We start from the raw sequence: 19940 nt of genomic DNA, 5'->3' as shown, positions 1-19940 counted from the left end.
ATAGATAATGAAATACAGTTACAATCGGCCTTCCCTATTCGCTTGCTCCACATCCACAGACTCAACCAACCTCCCATTGATTTTCGATTATCAATTTTTGATCTGCAGATGCAGAACCCACAATATAGGGGGCCAACTGTAGTACACCATTTTATATAAGGGACTTGAGAATCCGTGGACTTTGCTATCAAGGGTGAGGAGGTAGTTGTACTGGAACCAACCCCCTCGTGGATATGGGAAGGGGAGCACTGTATTTGCTTGTAAATATGTACTGGTAGTATATGTTCATTGCCACATTTTCAATTCATGTCACAATTGACCATTCATTTTTACGTTTGGCAGAATTTCTGCATACTTTATAGCCTAAGAAAGAGAATGAGAAATGTAAGTAATAGATATATTTGATGGAGAGATATAATGTGTCAAAACCTCCACAGCTAGCAACAACCCAGAAAAGGCCAATAAACTCTGTAGCAACCATTACCGTTGAATGGATCAGTAAAGACCCTGTATTCTCGAGAAAGAAATCTTTAGAGACATAGATATAGAAAGAAAGAGGGTGGAGGTGGAGAGAGACAGAGAAGCACACAATATGCAGATATGTAAAAGCACCAATATAATTTTCTTCTATTTAAAGATGTCAGGAATATCTCTAAAGTTAGGCAGCAGGACTTCAAGGTTTTTTGTGTTTTTTTCTTACTTAGAACTTTCTTTTTTAATGTGTACATTGAGTGATAACATAATTAGTTGAGTTGGAAAATGCCAAATGAAAATGAAAAATCTAACACATGCTGCATATGAATGTCTTCTCAGGAAATTCTTGTAGATACTTTTTTCTGTCAGGCAGTGTATGTCAGAGAATTGTACCTAAAGAAAGAAGACTATCAAACAGTGGCACCAAAAATAATCAAAATATGCTCAGTGGTACTCAAGAATTGCAGAGGAAGAAAGAAGAGTTTTATGTTAAAAATTTTAAAAAAGAAAAAACTAATCCCTTAGAGCACACACACACACAAACAAGAACTAATCACAAAGACACCTGTATATTGCCTTCCCACAAATGTTCCTTACAAGGTAATACATTATTTTACAAGTCACCATCAATCAAAAGTCACTTTCAGTAAGGTATGGCTGTGACTGACAAAGGCTTATTTGTATATTTTTTTCCTGAAAAAATAGCAAGATTTTTAAAATATTTGTTCTTGCATGTTTCAGAAAGCTCCAGAGTAAGTCAGAAGAATTGAGAGAGGTAGAAAACAGCTTGTTCTTCTTCCCAACCACATCAGATTAAGCATTGAGCATAAGCTTTCAAAAGAGACTCTATGTTAGGGCTGCAGGACATCAAGAAGAAAGTGATGGTGTACACTGTCCATTATCTGTAATGTTCCATAATTGGTTCCAAAGCATGATACTCTCAAGGTGTTTTCCTCTGCCTCATGGTGGATTTGTCTGGTGATTGATTGCTTTGCTGATCATGATTCTTGGACCTTGGATCTGCTGCTTGCCTGCAGTTTATTTGCCTTTTTCTAACTCTTTTCCAGAAGAGTAGGATCACCCTGCAGGGATACCACTTCATGACTGGGATAGCAGTATTCAATTTTTGTATATAGTTTTAACCCTAACTTTTCTGGTTGGCAGAGTGAGTTGCTCCTCACAGATGCAACTCCCAGAATGTTTTAATGAGAAATGAGAGGAGAGAGAATTTATTCTCATTGACTTTTTTACTCCTAAGTAGCCTTTCCTGAACATGGAGCCTTAAATTTTATTTGTTGCCTCAACTGATGTATTTTAGCCAGTGAAGCAAAGTTTAGCAATTTTCTTTGTAATTAGTACTAGCCAACCCATACAAGGGTGTTAGCTTATCTTTTTGTTTTTTTAAATCAAAGTGCTCTTCATCCATAACAACTTGGTGTACATATATATTCTCTTTTTCTCATCTCCATCAATGAAATAATAACAAAAAAGAAGTTTTTAAATCCCTTGGACAAATGGAAATTTTAAATTTCAAATCTGTTAGCATCAACAAAGATGTTAAATATTGTCATTAAATTTTGTAGCTTGATATTTTTATTCTAGCAAAAACTTAGTAGGAATGTTAAACAAAAAATGATTTAATGTGTGGCTAATTTTTATTAGAAATAAGCAAGGTGATACATTCAGCTTTTTTTAAAAAATAAGTTTTTAAAAAAATAAATTTAGGGGCTTCCCTGGTGGCGCAGTGGTTGAGAATCTGCCTGCCAATGCAGGGGACACGGGTTCGAGCCCTGGTCTGGGAAGATCCCACATGCCGCGGAGCAACTAGGCCCGTGAGCCACAATTACCGAGCCTGCGCGTCTGGAGCCTGTGCTCCACAACAAGAGAGGCCGCGATAGTGAGAGGCCCGCGCACCGCGATGAAGAGTGGCCCCCGCTTGCCACAACTAGAGAAAGCCCTCGCACAGAAACGAAGACCCAACACAGCCATAAATAAATAAATAAATAAATAAATAAATAAATAAATAAATAAAAATTTAAAAAAAAAAAAAATAAATAAATTTATTTATTTATTTTTGGCTGTGTTGGGTCTTTGTTTCTGCGTGCGGACTTTCTCTAGTTGCAGTGAGCAGGGGCTACTCTTTGTTGCGGTGCGCAGGCTTCTCATTGTGGTGGCTTCTCTTGTTGCAGAGCACGGGCTCTAGGCGCACGGGCTTCAGTAGTTGCAGCATGCGGGCTCAGTAGTTGTGGCTCACAGGCTCCAGAGCGCAGGCTCAGTAGTTGTGGCACACAGGCTTAGTTGCTCTGCCGCATGTGGGATCTTCCCGGACCAGGGATAGAACCCATGTCCCCTGCATTGGCAGGAGGATTCTTAACCACTGCGCCACCAGTGAAATCCCTGAAAAATTCATTTTAATGGCAATTATTAGTCAAGATTCTTACCTACTTCAGAAAAATTTCTTGTGACATCTCTTTCAATTTGCTAGGCTAACATAATAGGGCTAAGTTTACCTTCAGTCAGCTTTTGGATCTTTTACTTGGCCATCCTGGAACCCAAACTAGTTTTTAAGTATAGCACCACCTCCACATTAGTCTCCTGGATTTGCATGAATTAATGTGTCATTGCACCTATTTCTCAAGCTGTATGTTTTCCATTTTTGAAAAGTAATGTTCTTGGCCAGCACTGTATGATACAGACGAATGATAGGACTCTCCATCCTCTGACTGCTGTATATGTAACATAGCTCTTAATCGGCAAAGTCTGCTTTTGACAATTGAAAACATAAGCATAACAGAGAGGATAATGATACACACAAATCAATTAAACTGATCTGAGCCTGCAATGTTGGTGCATCATTTAGTTTTGCAGATGGGTATCCTTAATCAGACAGTATAGGAGATACCTTCGGTCCCAGAGAACTTTTACTTAAATCACTGAACCTCAAATACACTTTAACTTTACATTCTTTTTAATAGTCAGAGGTGATGCATGGATTTAAAGAGTACTAACATGCAGTTGTAATTTTCTCAGTAATTTTAAAGTGCTTTGTGGTTTTTGCTTTTGAGCAGAGGAAAGAAATATATCAGAGCTGTCACAAATCTTTCATACCCTGATATCCTACTCCCCCTTCAATCCACAGATCTTTTATTAAATTCCACCATGCCTCTGCAGGAAATGTGAATAGTCATTGAAACTCGTTCTAAGCCAGGATTTGAAAGCTGATACACTGAAAAATGTACTCAGTGTATGTTAAATGAACACCAAACTCCCTGACAATGAGAGGACTAATATAAGACTACGACACAGTTAAATTTAGAAATAGGATTAAAAATAGTCCCTGGGTTTTCATTTCAAGGTCATTCACAGACACAGTTCTCATAGTCCTGTGGAATTCCATACAGGTTAGATTCCATTTCACATGTGGAGTAGTCTTTTGTCTTTTCAGCCTATTATGACTTTTGAAGAAATACAAGAAAGGTAACTAATATATGTTAAGTATCCACTATATTACTGAGATTATGCACAATGCTTTCCTTTATATCTGATAATAATGATGATGGTGATGATGATGATATTACCTGATGTTTTTTGGACCTAAGTGTGCTAAATATTGATAACTTCCATTCTTACTCATACTTTTTCCCATCAAAAGATTGTGAATTTTGCAAATGAAGAAATTGGTGTTTAGAGAGGTTCCATAATTTGTTGAAAGTGGCTGCCACTTTTACTAAATGTAAAGTAAGATTTGGAACTCAAGTTTCTTTGTCTTCAAAGCCCATATTCTAAAAAAAATGTGAATGCAAAAGTTTGGGATTCAGAATGTCTTAATGTTTTTTATTCATGAATTGCTGATAATAATAATAATACCTACACCAGAGGATTGTTGTGAGAATACAATTAGTGAATACATATAAAGTTTTCATAATAATTGTGCATGGCACATGGTAAATATTTAAGAAACATTAGCTGTTAATACTTCTGTTTAATAATAAAAATAATTATTAGGTTGTTATATTCCAAAAGACAGCAATCTTTTCTTCATATATCTTATTTTATTATTGCAATACAATACAAAACACTAAAAAAAATCTATCTATAAACATTCTCCTTTAATTCTATCTTCCCAATACATTAAAATGGCAAAGTTTGAAATATTTATGCAAAGTATTATTTAATTAAATATTTCTGGGATCTATGACCTATTTTGTAAAATCAGCATGTCAAAGATAAGGATATTTCAAAGCCAACATTTACTAAAAGCTTTAATATTTGATCCTCAACCACTGTTTCATTTTCAAAATGTTCATCCTAGAGAAAATGGGAAATTGAATATAAAGCATTGTGTGAAACTAACTTTGTTTTTGGTCGTTCCTACCACACAGATAATGTTCCAAGGTTCAGACACTGCTGTATTTTTGAAACAGCCCTAAAATCCTTTTCTTTCTTATCCTTAATGGACTGGGAAAATTTTTCCTGCATTTGAGACTTCAGTTTGTTTCTCAGTTTATTTAGTAATACATTATCTAGTGACAGCCAGTCAATAAGCATTCTGGCAGGACATCTGTCCTTAAAATGGCTAAGTTTTCAGCAGGGCCTTGATGAAACAACTTTTAAGGCTGAGATCATTCTCAGTTTAAGACAGTGATAACAGCGTGTACAGTTATTCCCTTCTCCAGAAATTTGTTTCCCAGTGAGACAGATAGCTTGCCAAGAGCTCTCCACTCTTGCTGAAGTGTTTTTTGTAACTGACATCACTCAACAAAATAGCAGTTTTACCCAAGCTTACAATTAGTAGAAGGCTTTTGAAGTACACTGAAACGATAGCAAGGAATCCCAGCAGAAGCTGGCTCTTAAGGAGGCTTCTTTCACTCTTCTAGGCCAACAAAAATGGCCTTTTAATATTACTTTTTAGTCATGGTTGTGTTTCAAATGAGTTATTCAATCAATAATAGTTGCCTTTAAAACAGGTTGGTGCTGTATGTACAGTGTGGAAATCATTAGTGCAGTTCACCAACTGTTTCTGATCTTTGGCTACCTGGTAGGATTTTCTTTTCTGATTTCCTCTTTACTTGGCTTCCTCAGGTGAGTCCATGTGACTAGTTCTGGCCAAAGGAGTCATGAACAGAAGCAACATGGGTCACTTCTGGGCCAAAACGTTTAACTGACAGAGTGAGACCTTTATGAACTGTCTTTCCTGCTGTCACAGTGATTGGAAGCATTCCAGATAGTGGTTGCAACATCCATCAGTCTGGTCTCTGAAAGACAATGAAGAGCGAAACCCTCAAATGATCTGCACCAGATGTACAGAGTGAGCAAAACAATAAACATTTGTTGTGTTAGCCACTGAGACATTTAGGGTTGTTTGTTACCACAGCATAACCAAGCCTATCCTGAGGGATTCATGCAATAAGAATTACAAACAAAAATTTGTGGCCATTCAAAGAGCAAACTGGAAGAGGCAAGCTGGCATTTTTAGCAAGTTACTTTTACAGATTTTAATGACATACTTATACTTGTTGCAACAGGCAGGCAAATTTGTTTCATGGGAAGTTAGATCCTAAAACTGGAGCTGTGATTTCTGAAGTCAATACCGAATACCTAAGTAGTCATCATGAAGCAAATACTCACTATGAATTTTTGCAATATCTTAAATTTTATTTTAAATATACATGTGATTATAACATGTATATGTATATATATATATATCTGCTTAAAGTGAAGAACTAGAGTAATTGTCTCATAAATCAGTTATTACTTATGTTCATTTAAAATATTATTACTTTAGATCATTTTTCATGATAGGCTACATTGTAAAAATGTATTATATTCTCAAAGTGGAAAAATGAAACATAATAATTAGAGACAAATTTCTCATCTCTGCAGTATTCTATTGCACAGGGGCACCAAACTTTGGTTGCTCTCCTTGCTTTGATCAGAAGTACTTTTCTCAAGCTTCTTTATTTCCTATAATAAGCCAATTGTATATCATCATTCATCACATATCTAAATCTTGCATGAATTATTTTGTATTTTTACTGTACACTACCTCCTAAGGGTGACAAATTGCCTATGTTTAGAGCTCACTATGAAAATCAGTGCTTAAAAAAGTTTCTTAAATTTCCTTTTCTAAATGTCTTACAACATTAAAGTTAGTGGAAACATCACAGTTCAGCCTATTAAAATTCCCCTGTTTTAATGCGTTTCAATCTTATTTTCTCTTTTTTTCAGTTTTCCCAGGTGTAACCGCACCAGTAATTTTAGTCCATTCTATTATGGTATCACTTTTAATCCCCCATTATTTTCAGTATCCATCTTAGGTACTTCTCCAACATTGTGCTGTCACACATTCAAAACGTAAACAATGACCACGTTCCAGAAGCTGCAACTTACAATGATGCATGATTATGTTACACTGAGAATAAAGACCTAGATTGTTAATTCTAAAAGAACTCATATTTGTTAATCTTACAGTTTTATAAGGCCTATTGATTTACGCAGTATTTTCATAATAACCTAAACTTAACTTTCCCTCAGAAAATATTTTAAAAGTTTTTAATTGTTCTTTTTCATCCATACAATAACATGCTATTTTAGTCTGCAAAATGGTGTAAAATCAAATTTCCTGTATTAATGGATTTCAGAATTTACTAAAGCTCATAGCAAGGTACACACTATGAAACAAACCATCTTTTGTTAAGAAATGAAATCACTCCATCTTGGATGACTCAAAATAAGACGTGTGAAATTAATTTATTGAACAAGTAAAATGTGAAGTAAGGTACTGAAATTTAGTTCTTTCATGGAAGGGTAGACAGTGATTTCTTTCAGAATATGTGTCTGACTTTGATTAAAATTCTTCTATTATGCTGCACAGATGAAAGAACAAACTATATTTGTTTTAAATGATAGCACTGGATTCTGAAACTGAGCCCGGAAGATTCGATGCAGATTTTAAAGGATAGTACACATCTGTGCACTATTGCAGGTTCTTAAAACTCCACACCACAAGGTCAGATGAAAATACCAATGACCATTTGCTGTTCATTCTTGTGTGACAAAACAGATTGGCAATAGCTAATATTTCTACAGTTTGTCCCTAGGCAAATTTAAAAGCATATGTTAACTTCAATACAAAATCTATGTTGAAACATTGACTCATTTCTACTTTTGCCTGTTCATTGAAACACACACACACACACACACACACACACACACACACACATCTACCCACCTTTATTATTTTTGAGTATACTTAAATAATCGGTGTGTATAAGAAATGGTACCTAATGTATACTCAGTTAGGATTTTGGAAAGTTGAAGCAACATAGTCCTAAATTACATACAACAAAAACTTTGTCATATGTTTTGAGTGGGATGAATTATCTTTTGTTTATATAGTATATGCCAAAAATAACAAAAAGAAGCAACTCAGGAAAGTCCAAGGTAATCAGCCATATACGACAACATTATCATGGATAATCTACAAATTAGAAAATTTATGTACAAGTAGTCGTAAGTATAACCTTAATCCACCTATTTTGAAATAATTTGGAGGCATCTTATAATAAAAGCACAGGTACATGAAGTATAAAACCATTAGTCCAAAATTAAAATATAAAATTCAAATTATAAAGATGAGGATGGGGTAATTAAACAGAAGAAAACCTCTGTTAACTAACCTCCATTTAATTCCTTACCCAAATAAAAAGCCTTGGATATCAATGAAAAGATTAACAAACAAATTAATATTTATGTGTTTTTGTTTAAAGAATATGTTTATGTGTATGTAATTTTTAATAATTTCCATATTTTTCAGAAATTTTAGATAAACAACCAATTAGATCCCAACTGTGTAAGGATAACAAGATAGCTAGTGCATTAAGAAACAATGATAGAGGAAAATAGTAGCAGCCGGGCATAAATCTTAGTTCCAAGCAGAAGTGGATTTGCCATGTAGCTAATAAAGGTTAAGCTTCAAGTCTCTGAACTTACATGAGCCCCTTCCATAGCCCTGCACTTAATTTTGTGTTCATGATTTTGAATTCTCTTTTCTTAGGGCTACCAAAATTATATAGACCTGTGGTCCCATAAAGCTTGGTTCCTGGCTCCAAGTTTCTTGTCAGTTAAGGAAAAATGTAGTTGATCATACAATGCTCAGTGTTTAATAATAGGAAATTTGCCAGTTCATCAGGAATAATAGACATTTTTTTTCCAGTTGATATGCTCATAGAGAAATTTACTGTTAAATGTATTGACAAAATAAGTCCCTTGGCAATGATGTTACAATATGGCAATATATCACAGAAAAATGAAGTGTTATTCTACCTACAGTGTTCCTTTATATAAGCAGCAAAGACATGCTATTAAAGCATATTTCACACACTGTTTTCTTTTTCCAGGATGGCACAAAGGGGCCCTGGAGTCAAGTTTGCTGGGAAAGTTTGTTATGGGATGGAGGGTGGAGAAGAATAATAGCAGCCTCAAGGGGAGGAGAGAGAGAATAGAATAGAAAGAAGATGAACTAAAAGAACAAGCACATCATGTACAGAAAGGATATTATCCAGCTACAGTAGAGTAGAACGATGAACCGTCTTGTGGAACCGCAAAATTCAGCGACTTGTGTAGAACTTTCCATTGCCACCATGCATAAAATGAAAGCAATAAAATCAAAGCATTATTAGTAATGAAGAAACTGGATTTTCAATGCCACTTACTGACAAGATGATATAAAGGTAATTGGTCATGAGAATGTTTAGCATTAGTAATGGATTATCTATTTTAAAAATTGCTTTGCCATAATTAAATTACAAAAGTCACTGTTTCATTGCAGTGCATTCCAATATACCATATTAAAGAAAACAATAACTATTTCAAACACAGTATGTATATTATTTCCCAACAATAAGCATTCAAATTAGGGCTTGTTCATTGCTATATTACTGGCATATTGAGGGTGCCTGACATATACCAGATTCTCAGTAAATATTTTTTAGTAAGTTAAAAATTCACACGAAACACTTATGAAACTCTAGAATTTTAAAGTATTATTTTAAGAAAGATATAATATAGGTATTAATATACTTACTGTACACAGTAATTATGAAAAAGGACTCATTGTACAATAAACTATATACACATTCTAAAATTCACAACTTTACATTATGAACTTAATATATTGCAAACTATTAGCTAATCATTGTAAACATAAATTACACTCTGCAACCAATAACTTGCTTAGGGAATGCTGGGAGTGAAAGGTGATTTCGATTATTTATATCACTTTAAAAAACTATCTAGGGAAATTTATCATCTGCCTTCATTTTCTCATGTAGCAAATAGAAATACTTAGAATTATTCACTAGACTCTAGAAAAGCATTAAAATTTTGGATAATTTTTATAGAATTAACAATTGAGTAATCTATTGATAATATTTAAGAGCTTCATCAAAGGCTTTAGTTGGGAGACTCTGAAGAAATCTTTCTTAATGATTTTAACTTTATTTTTCTTTGTACCTTTGTACTCCCAAAGAATAGCCTTGAAGGCTAAAAGAACTCTAAATAAGAACTAAAAGTACTTCCTCAGAAGGGTGTTTAGGAAGAAGAAATATAATGGCACAGTCATACTCTTCAGTCCTAGCAATACTTAGTGTTTATATGTGTATTATATGGTATTGTTTATTTAACTACTCCCCGACAGAGTCAGTGTCTTATCATCTATTCTCTACTTGAGTCTTTGTCTAGCGCCAGCAGCTTGGGACTCTGCCATACACATTATGAAATAAATTAAAGATAGGGTTATTTAGATTGTTTTGAATGAAAAATGCAGAAACCCAGAGACTTTTAGTTAAGAAGATTATTTCCTATTTAAGTTTTTATACAATAAAAATATACTTTTCCATCTACCCTTTCTTCCCTTCAGGTTGGAGATAATCTCTCGATGATACACCAAGAAAGAGAAAAAGAAAAGGCGTATTTCTCACTGGTATGTCCCTTTTACTGATTAAAACAATTAATATATCAATATGTGTGTCTGAGTGGTAAAAACACGTTAATAAATTACTACCTGAGCCAGCCATTTGAACCTTTGGATTTAGTTACGTCATTACTGAATTTACAGTTTGCTAAAATGACTCCTATGTGTACATCAGTTAATTTACTATAATTTTATAATTTTGAGTTATGGAGTATGATATGATCTTTAAGTTATGTAAGTAGAAGGTACCTATTCTTGCCTAACTAATAATTAAAACTTTGGAACATATTTTAAGATGAAAGTTCTAATCCCCTTTATTTTAAGAAATATTACAGATGTTTAGATACAAGAATATTGCAATAACAAGAGGATTTGTGATATTTGATATAAAATATTTCCAGTTTAAAACAGAGACAGAAGTAGAAGTGTATCATCCTGTCCATTATTTGGGACAGAATTGTTAAAAATCTTACAGGGCAGGATTGGGCTCTTAAAGAGAATTATCAGCTAAAGTAAAGTGCTACTTAGGTACAAGGAAAAGGGCACAAAAACACAAGAGCAAGTATACATAGGGCAGGTAGCACACACATTAGAAATAATCTAGGGGCTAAAAGTAGGCACTTTCCTGAAGCAAATACAGAATTAATCAAAAGATTGACATCTAATTACAGGAAAGTCCTGGGTTAACAAATATAGAGGGCTAAGAAAAATAAGAAAATCAACATTTAATCTGAAAGGGTTAAACCTGGCTATGATTATCTTAGAAACTGAAATGGAAATGTTCCTTCCTGGCTGTAATGAATCAGCTTAAAATTCTGAAGTTGTTCAGGACCAAGGACAAATGAAATTCAATACAGCTTCATAGATTTTCTCATCCCACTTGTCTGAGAATCATATATAATCATATAGCTGGAAATGACTTCAGAAATTATCAATCCCAACTCCTTTACTTTACAGATAAGAAAACTGAGGCACAGAGTTATTACTAACTTATCCAGTCACCCTGTTAGAAAGGGGTAAAGTTCAGCTTAGAATCTAAGTTTGTTTATACCTGGTACAGTATTCTCTGAGACATACAAATATATAAAATTACATGCACAGAAGATTTTGGCTGTCTTTATATTAAAAAGGTAATTTATATTTGACTTTTGTGTATGTATTTCTAAGAGTGTGTGTGTAGAGGTTAATAGTCTAAATGAACAGAAAGACCTTTTTCTAAATAGCCCAGATTGTCTCAGACTAAAATGTACCCTTCCTAGTTTTGGTATGTTTATTTGGAAATGGCCAGAAGGAAGCTGACCAAATTTAAAATATCTCCTCAGATCTTTTTTTCCTTTGTTTAGCAATGTTTAAAAAATTTTTTAAAAATATATTTTAAACAGTCACTTGCTATTTTAATCTCTTTATTCTTCAATTTTCCAGTCTAGTATCTGTGAACTCTTCTATATTTGTCATTTTTTTTACGTTGGTCTGTGTTTTTGTATTGTCGTTAATTTAAAAATGTAAATAGTTTTGCTAAATTGGTTTGTTTTTTCTTTTTATTTGAAGGTTTGGTCAAGAAAAATTAGAATTTATAAAAAGTATACTATTGTTGAGATTTTATGAGAAAGCATCAATTAAGGGAAAAGTTGTATTATTCTTAGAGAATATTTTGTCTACTTTAGGCAGAGAGAGTAAGAGGAACTAAAGCAAAGGCTAAGTTCAAGTGATAGTATAAGATCCAGAGGCTTATTTTATGACCTATATAGTCACTGAAATAATAAGCTAAATTAGAAAATGGAAAGATGAATCCTAATTTGGGAACAATATGTTTTTTTAAAAAAACAAAACCTTGTGAATAGGGAATATTACAACCTCTTGATATAGTGGAAAGATAATGAATTTTGGAGTCTGAATGCAAATGTTAGCTTGACTCTCTCTACATAATGTTGGGAAATTTTCTTAGCCTCCTATCAGTCCCAGTTTCTCTCTTTGAAAAATAAGAATATGCTTTTGGATAGGATTAAATCACACAAGTAGACATATTCATCCTCCCTGATGAGGATTCTAAATAGCTGAAATGTAAATATCTGTCCTTGTCTCCATTCCTCCTCCTAGAGCCAGCTATCAACACTCAGGCCAATCCTTTAAGGTCTTTGGCTTTGATCCAATTTGCCATGAACTCTGGTGCAAGGTTCCAGAGATTTTATAAAGATATGGTATCCAGAGTTCCCTTTCACCAATCTGTCTAGCTTGAGTTGTGATAAACTCCAAGAGCCAGGTTACTAACTCTTATTTTAGACATAGTGTTCTCCAGAAAGGAATCTGGGAGAATCTTAGGGATTTTAGATCTAATCTTGGACTAAATGTTGTCCAAAAACTTCTGCCTATTTCTCTGTGGATCTCTAGGTTATTTTATCCTTCAGCACCTGCTACCTCATCCCCACTTTGCTGTGGGGTTTTTGGAAGGGAGTTAGCTGTTGAAATTCAACTGGCTATTGAAAAAGAAGTTTTCCTTCATTTTGCACTGGGTATACCATTTCTAATTTGGACTAAGCTGTTTCTTCATGTCAAACTACCACACTGCAACCTAATCTAAAGTAAAGGGACCCCACGTGGAGATCACAGACATATTTTTCCATAGATTATAATAAAGTTAAACATAAAAAATTGTAAAATAAACATAAAAATTTTAAAACACCCTCCCTTTTCTTAATGTATATGGTCTGGGAAAAATCAAGCAAACAACTTTAATAAGAAGGAGATAGGAGAATTTGGTTTTGGATTTTGCTGTGTTTCTTTTAAAACTTTATTCAGATTTTAGCAGGAGCAGTTGACCATTTGTACTCAGGTAGGTTTGTCTGTTTGTGAGAGGGTATTCTTCACAAGTGGGTGTGGTTGCATAAAAAGATGAGACTTGAATTTATACTTCGACTTCAAAGTCTAAATATTAGTTTACATTATATTTTCTAACCTGCTCTGGGCAAATTTATGTGTGCAAGTGCAATGGAGCTTGGCTCCCTAACGTCAAAAAACGTTCAGTTTTACTTTCTTGTGAAATGTACACATGGAACCTATTTCCATTTATTCATTCCACTAGTAGTCTGTGATGTAAAGTTACATACTTTAGCAAAGAAATAAATTACTTTCTGAAATCTTAATTAGAAGCTAATACTTGAATTTGATCACTGTCTTTACATCTATACAGTCCTACCACAACACTCAAACACGTATACATTAAATCCAAGGAAAATTGTGAAAACATCTACCATTTGAGTTAAAAAAAAAAACAAAAGGAAACTATTTTAAAAATCTGTACTTTAGGACTTCCCTGGTGGCGCAGTTGTTAAGAATCCGCCTGCCAGTGCAGGGGACACGGGTTTGAGCCCTGGTTTGGGAGGATCCCACATGCTGTGGAGCAACTAAGCCCATGTGCCACAACTACTGAGCCTGCGCCCTAGAGCCTGCAAGCCACAACTACTGAGCCCGCATGCCACATTGCTGAAGCCCACGTGCCTAGAGCCCGTGCTCTGCAACAAGAGAAGCCACCACAATGAGAAGCCCGTGCACCGCAACAAAGAGTAGCCCCCGCTCGCCGCAACTAGAGAAAGTCCGCACGCAGCAATGAAGACCCAGCGCAGCCAAAAGTAAATAAATTAAAAAATTAAATTAATTTTTAAAAAGTGTGTACTTTAGCACAAAGAAGAGGAAAAGCTATAATATTTAATTTTTGCTTCCGTGTACCTTGCTGTCATATCAGTTATTATCTTGAGACAATTTGGGACAAAAATCTGTGTGATTTCCTTTGCTTGCAGATTGCATACCTACATAATCTCATTAACATTTCCCTGTAGGTCTCAGTTTGCTTCTTGAACTTCAGAGCTGTAATTAATTGTTGAAAAGGGTTTTTTATTTTTTCTTATATTCAGCCAAAATCTGCTTCCTGAATCTCTACCGATTAGTACTCCTGAAAGTCCCTGGGTTCTGGGAGTCAGTAAGACTGGGGTCACATTACATCATCTCTGGCAATATATGAGACCTACTGATAGTTTTGAACCTTAGTTTCCTTATCTGTAAAATGGGAGTAGCAGCATACATATAGTGCCTGAGTGTGGAATATAATAAGAGCTTTCTACTTATGAATTTATCCTGCCTACTCCTTTCTCCCCCTTCCTCAAGAAGGATCTGGTATCACTGAAGAGACAAGATGGAAATGGTTGAAACAATTAATGAACAATATGTCAGTATGTAATTAAGCATTAAATCACTACTGTGTCTAAATATACATGTGATTTGTGGTACACATTATAATATGCATAATGTGAATTTAAATTAGAACTCAATATTTTTCAAAACGATTATAATAATTTTCCCCTGCAATACTTTCATGTCCTTCTGTTTTCTCTTTCTCTGTTTATGGCCATCTCTGTTAACTGCTTCTCCCACTTTCTCGTGCCCATATCCAATCAGTTACCAAATCCTATTGATTCTATTCTTGTGTTGTTGCACATTTGACCCCATATATTTTTTTCCCACTTCCTGCTCTAGTCCTGGCCCTCCTTAACTCTTGGCTGTACTATCATATTTCATTCCCAACTGGTCTATTTGGTCCAGTTATTTCCTTCTTCAATTCATTCAATAGATTCCAGCTGGTTTAATCTTCCCGAGCAGAGCTCTGATCAAGAAATTTCCTTGTTCAAATATTCTCATTTTCATACTTCTTGGAAAATGAAGTTCAAGCACCTTTTTCTGGAAATTAAGACTGTATGTGACCAAGCTTCACCTTGACTTACTCCTGTCTTACTCCTCACTACCTTGCTTAACAAACCCTAAAGCCTTGCCAAATTTGATACTTGCTGTTTTCCTTTTGCACTTTCCAACTCTTGTCTTTGAATAGTGCTTAACTTTAGTCTCAAATTGTCCTTCCCTCTTTCTAGAATGTTTACCATCTTTAGTTGCTTACACCAGATACTACCTATATCTCTCTCTTATTCGTGCTCCAACAGTTCATTGTGGCCATTTTAAAACACTCGTAATATTTTGCCCTGTTAACATGAACTTGTTTAATCTCCTCATCTATATTATAAACTGCCTGAAAGCTGTCTTTACATCCAGCTCCTTAGCTAGCAAAGTTTTTAACTTGTAGATACAGAATATTTCTTTTGAAGACTCAATAGTTCACTGTGAGTTGGAACGGCAGAGTTTGTTTCATAAAGGAGGACAGTCTTTGAATTTGGGCAGAAGAGAATTTACGAAAAGACTTTTCATGACAGAAGTTTGTATAATAGAAGACAATCACCAAGTAAAGATCTGTGTTGAGGGTAGAGTTGGAAGTACTTCCAAGTAATTATAAAGATGTCTCATTGTAGAGATCTCAAAACAAGACAGAAGAGTTTTAAAAGGTATAGGATGGGAAAGTAGAAAGAACATTACATCAGGAGGCAGGAGACTAGCCACAGTTTTACTTCTGATAGTTATGAGAATTTTATAGACCTCGGGTACCATTGTGTGAAATTAACAGATAAGATTCAATGGTTTCTAGTCTCTTCTAGCTTTAAAATTCTATGCCTATAAAGAAATAATGGCTACTCTATGTTTTTGAGCAATTAGTGGCATATAAAAGCTGTACTTGACGATAGGAAAAAGATCAAAGAGGATTAAAAAACTTTATAAATACAAAATTTTACCCACTTTATTATTTTATATAAGTAAAAATAGTTAATAATTTTTGTAGAAATCTGTAGTTATATAAAGAGTTACAGGTTAGTGTATGTATATCCTCATATTGTCAGTTTATCATTTACTATTTGAATGTTGAAAATCCATAGGATAGAACCACAGTAGTCTGGAGGGGTTACAACTGTCATGCAGGCCCACACTCAAACCATCCCAGACAAATGAGGTTCTATCTTTGATTTTAAATACCTCAAGGCAAATGGCACAGTCTTTTCCTAGCTCAAATAGATCCAATTACCTCTAATGAGCCTGTTACAGTTTATTGAGTGTCTGTGATCCAGGTGCTTTTGCTGAAGCCTAAAGTAAAATTTTACAACCTTTTGTGAAATCTCCTGGACAAAATGAATAAAAATTACTGAGTCTTTTTTTCTACAAAAAGTATTTTTTCATCTGAATATTTATTGAGCACCTACTGTGTGAAAGAGGATGTGGTAGGCCCAATACAGAAGAGAAAGATGAGTAAGACAGCCTTTGATCTCAGGGAGATTATACTTTGCTAAGATACAACAAACATGTGAAATAGATTGAACTTCTGAAGGGCTGACACATGGCAGGTATTCAGTAAATGACTGTTGACAAACCAAATAAGGTAGAAGTTAAAATATGTTATGTACTACCAGAGAGATACAAAAAGCAATGGGAACTCAATATCTTAGGGTTACCAGAAAAAGTTTCTCAGGACAGTTGTATTTGGGCCTTGGAATTAAGTTCTTAATACGAGTAAATGTTGGAAGGTCAGCAGGGTTTTGAATAATAGGAGAGAAAAAGCCCAGAAAAAATTTAAAAGTCAGGTTAACCTAGAGTAAAATTCGAAAACAAGGAATGGCCTAATTTGGCTGTATTATAAGGGAATAGTGGAGAATAAAGTTAGAATGGTAAATGGCTAAAAAGATCTTCATTCTGTGGGCAACCTGGGAGTTATCAAGTATTTGTAAGTAAGGAAGTACTACATAAGATCTTTGCTTTCTCTTTTAGCCACTATACTTTAATATGACTATAGTGATTTTTAAATAGCACCTTCAATGCTTAGAAATGAATGTACTGAAAATACAAAAAAAACACAAAAAATCACATATCAGCCTTTTTATTTCTCACCACTCTGGGCAGCAGTGTCAAGAATCAAACGGATTGTTGGTTGAAGTTCTCATTCAGCCCTTGAAGGGGGTGTCAGGGAAGTAGCCGTATGTGGTGACGATTATGGACTTCACATTCCAGTGCATAAGAGCTTTTATTAACATTAGATTTACTATCATTATAAAATAAAGCAGGCCTATATAACATAATTTTATAATAGAACATCATAAAATCATATTTTAAAAGTATATTTCCCTAACATAACAAAAATGCTAGATTTCTATTATTGGGTACTTCTTGCCCTAAAATTATGCCAGAAAAAAATTATTTTGTTATATCCAATCATCAGAGGGAAAGGTATGTTTTTCAGACAACGTCATCATTAAACAACTTAATTTTTCAAGTGGTGCTGGATGTTACATTCATTTGGTTCTGGGAGGTATAATCTAAATGCATCCCTATGTTAACAATCCAATTACATGTTAAATGTGTGTTTAACTTCAACGCTTACTATAAACTGACAAATTCTGGATAAATTTTCAACTTTAAATTCTTATTATAAGTGGACCATTTCACCTTACTGATCAAGAGTTGTTTCCTCAAGATGTGCACATATATTTTCCAAATTTAAAGTAATGAACATCTATTGTAAAATATTATGGAAATATTATGGAATATCTTCATTCTCCCTGTCATTGAATTATACACTCAAACCCTTTGCCAGGTAACATTTTCTTATCTTCTACTAGGGTAGGTGGAGTATATTTTCCCACCACGTTGATGTTGGGCTTGGTCATGTGACCTGCTTTAGCCAATGGAATATGAGCAACCATATTACAGGAAGAGTGGTTTTGAATGTAGCAGTGTGGGTAAGCATGAGCTCTTGAGCTTCTGCTGTCCACCATGAGAGGAATATGCCCTGAGTAGTCTCTGGTTCTAGAGGGATGAAGACAGGTGGAACAGAGTTGAACCTGATCTTCTGGAGTCCAATCCAGACTAACCGAGTCCTGGTAAGCCCAGCTGAGATATGCAGATCTGCAGCCAACCCATAGTTTGATGAGTGAGAAAAAAATTGTTTGTTTTTTTAAGCCACTGAGACTTTGGGGTTGTTTATTATTCTTATTCAGCATAATTGTAGCTGTCATTGACTAGTACATGTATTCCTTATAATATTTTGATAGTTATGTTTCCCAAATAATGGTAAGAAATAAATGGAGTGTTAAGACCATGAGATTTATTGTAATAAATTAAATGTTAAATAAATGTCTCAATATAAATAGGTCTCAGTGATGGTAATAAAATTTTGGTAACTAAAAATATCGTCTTCCCTGGAAACCACTTTTAGTCTCATGAGGCCCACAAGAAAGTTCAAACTGAAAAGGGGATCAGGCTACACAGTTTTCATATAGGAGAGCTGAAAATCATTTGAAAGTACTACTTCTCAAACTACATTTTATAAAGTTTCCCTTTTTATCTTAAAGCACAGCATTAAAAAATTGCTTATCTCTTTAGATCATCTGTCAGCTGCACATTGTCTTCTCTTTATAATTTAGTTATTAGGGACTGTGATGCAGGGCATGAATTACCTTTGTTCTAATGGAGACTTGCTTAGAATCAGTGGCCAAAAGATGTAAATTATACACAAAAGTTTTGTAACCTTAAAACTATGTACAAATGTTTGACAGGAAAAAGTTCCAATGTCATATGAGGATATGCTTATGAATCATAGACCCAGTTGAATAAATTCCTCAATTTTAATGGATGGCCTACACCATTCAAATAAGCTCATCTAAAAATTTTTACCATGAATACATATATACGAAAAAATATGTATATATAAAGTTGTGTAATTATTGAGTGAATATTTCCATTTCAGAGACATCTTGTCAAAGCCAAGAACTATGAGTAAGTGGATGAAAATACTTTGCTTCATAAACAAGTTGGCCTATTTTATTTGGTCTACTTTTTTAGGAAGGCAATTTCCTTTTACAGCAATTGTTGAACAATTAAAATATTATTTCACAATAAGATGGGAAAAAATAGGGACATTAAGACCATTTCCTTTCAATGAGACTAAAACCATTTTTTTTACATATTTGTCTATCAATGCATAATAGACCTATCAAGTAGATGTTTTGTTATGCATCTCTAATTCACATTTCTCAGTTTTAGGAAGAAAATATTTTTGAAAATGATACATAGGAATGAAAGATTTTTGTTTGATAAGATTTCCACATTAAAGTTTGGTATAATGTAGAACTGATTTAATAAAAGCTATATTTAGTTAGTTGGTTAATTCTTGGATGGAAAAAGAAATAATTATAGCTAGACATTTCACTTTTTAAAGCATATAGAGTTTTTTTATTTTGAATATCATAGTTACTTTGTTGGGGTTTTTTTTCAGGATCATAATAAGTTACCTCTATCCATCCTCCAATTAAGCACAGATATTTACTTAATTTCGGAATTGGTTACACATATTTTTTAAAAGTAAAGCTCTCAGCATCTAAAACAACATAATTAGGGACAAGAAAGATAAACTCAACTAATGAACATAGTGTTGAGAATAGAATTTTGAAAAATTAAATGATCTCTTGCTTTGCATGTCAGTGAAAACCTTTTGTTATTTTCTGGCAGGTATCTGGATAGACAGACGCTTTCCCATGTATTGACAGAACTGCGCAAAGCCCAATTAGTTCTTCAG

The 19940-nt window shown here is 34.2% G+C and overlaps 1 long non-coding RNA gene across 7 annotated transcripts in view; it reads left to right on the top strand.

Annotated features, from left to right (window-relative positions):
* LOC132365498 (uncharacterized) overlaps positions 1 to 19940 on the top strand; it is a 231018-nt gene that overhangs the window by 22322 nt on the left and 188756 nt on the right. For 5 of the 7 annotated variants that reach the window (XR_009503109.1, XR_009503111.1, XR_009503113.1 and 2 more), the window contains exons 2-3: positions 8874 to 9206; positions 10394 to 10456. This is a non-coding gene — a long non-coding RNA (uncharacterized LOC132365498). Of the gene's footprint in view, positions 1 to 3895; positions 3952 to 5556; positions 5783 to 8873; positions 9207 to 10393; positions 10457 to 19940 lie in introns of those variants that run through there. The other 2 variants (XR_009503114.1, XR_009503115.1) reach the window with 2 other exon arrangements.

This window comes from Balaenoptera ricei, chromosome 4 (genome assembly GCF_028023285.1).
Source record: "Balaenoptera ricei isolate mBalRic1 chromosome 4, mBalRic1.hap2, whole genome shotgun sequence".
Taxonomy (NCBI): Eukaryota; Metazoa; Chordata; class Mammalia; order Artiodactyla; family Balaenopteridae; genus Balaenoptera; species Balaenoptera ricei.
This window is presented reverse-complemented; position numbering and strand designations above follow the sequence as displayed.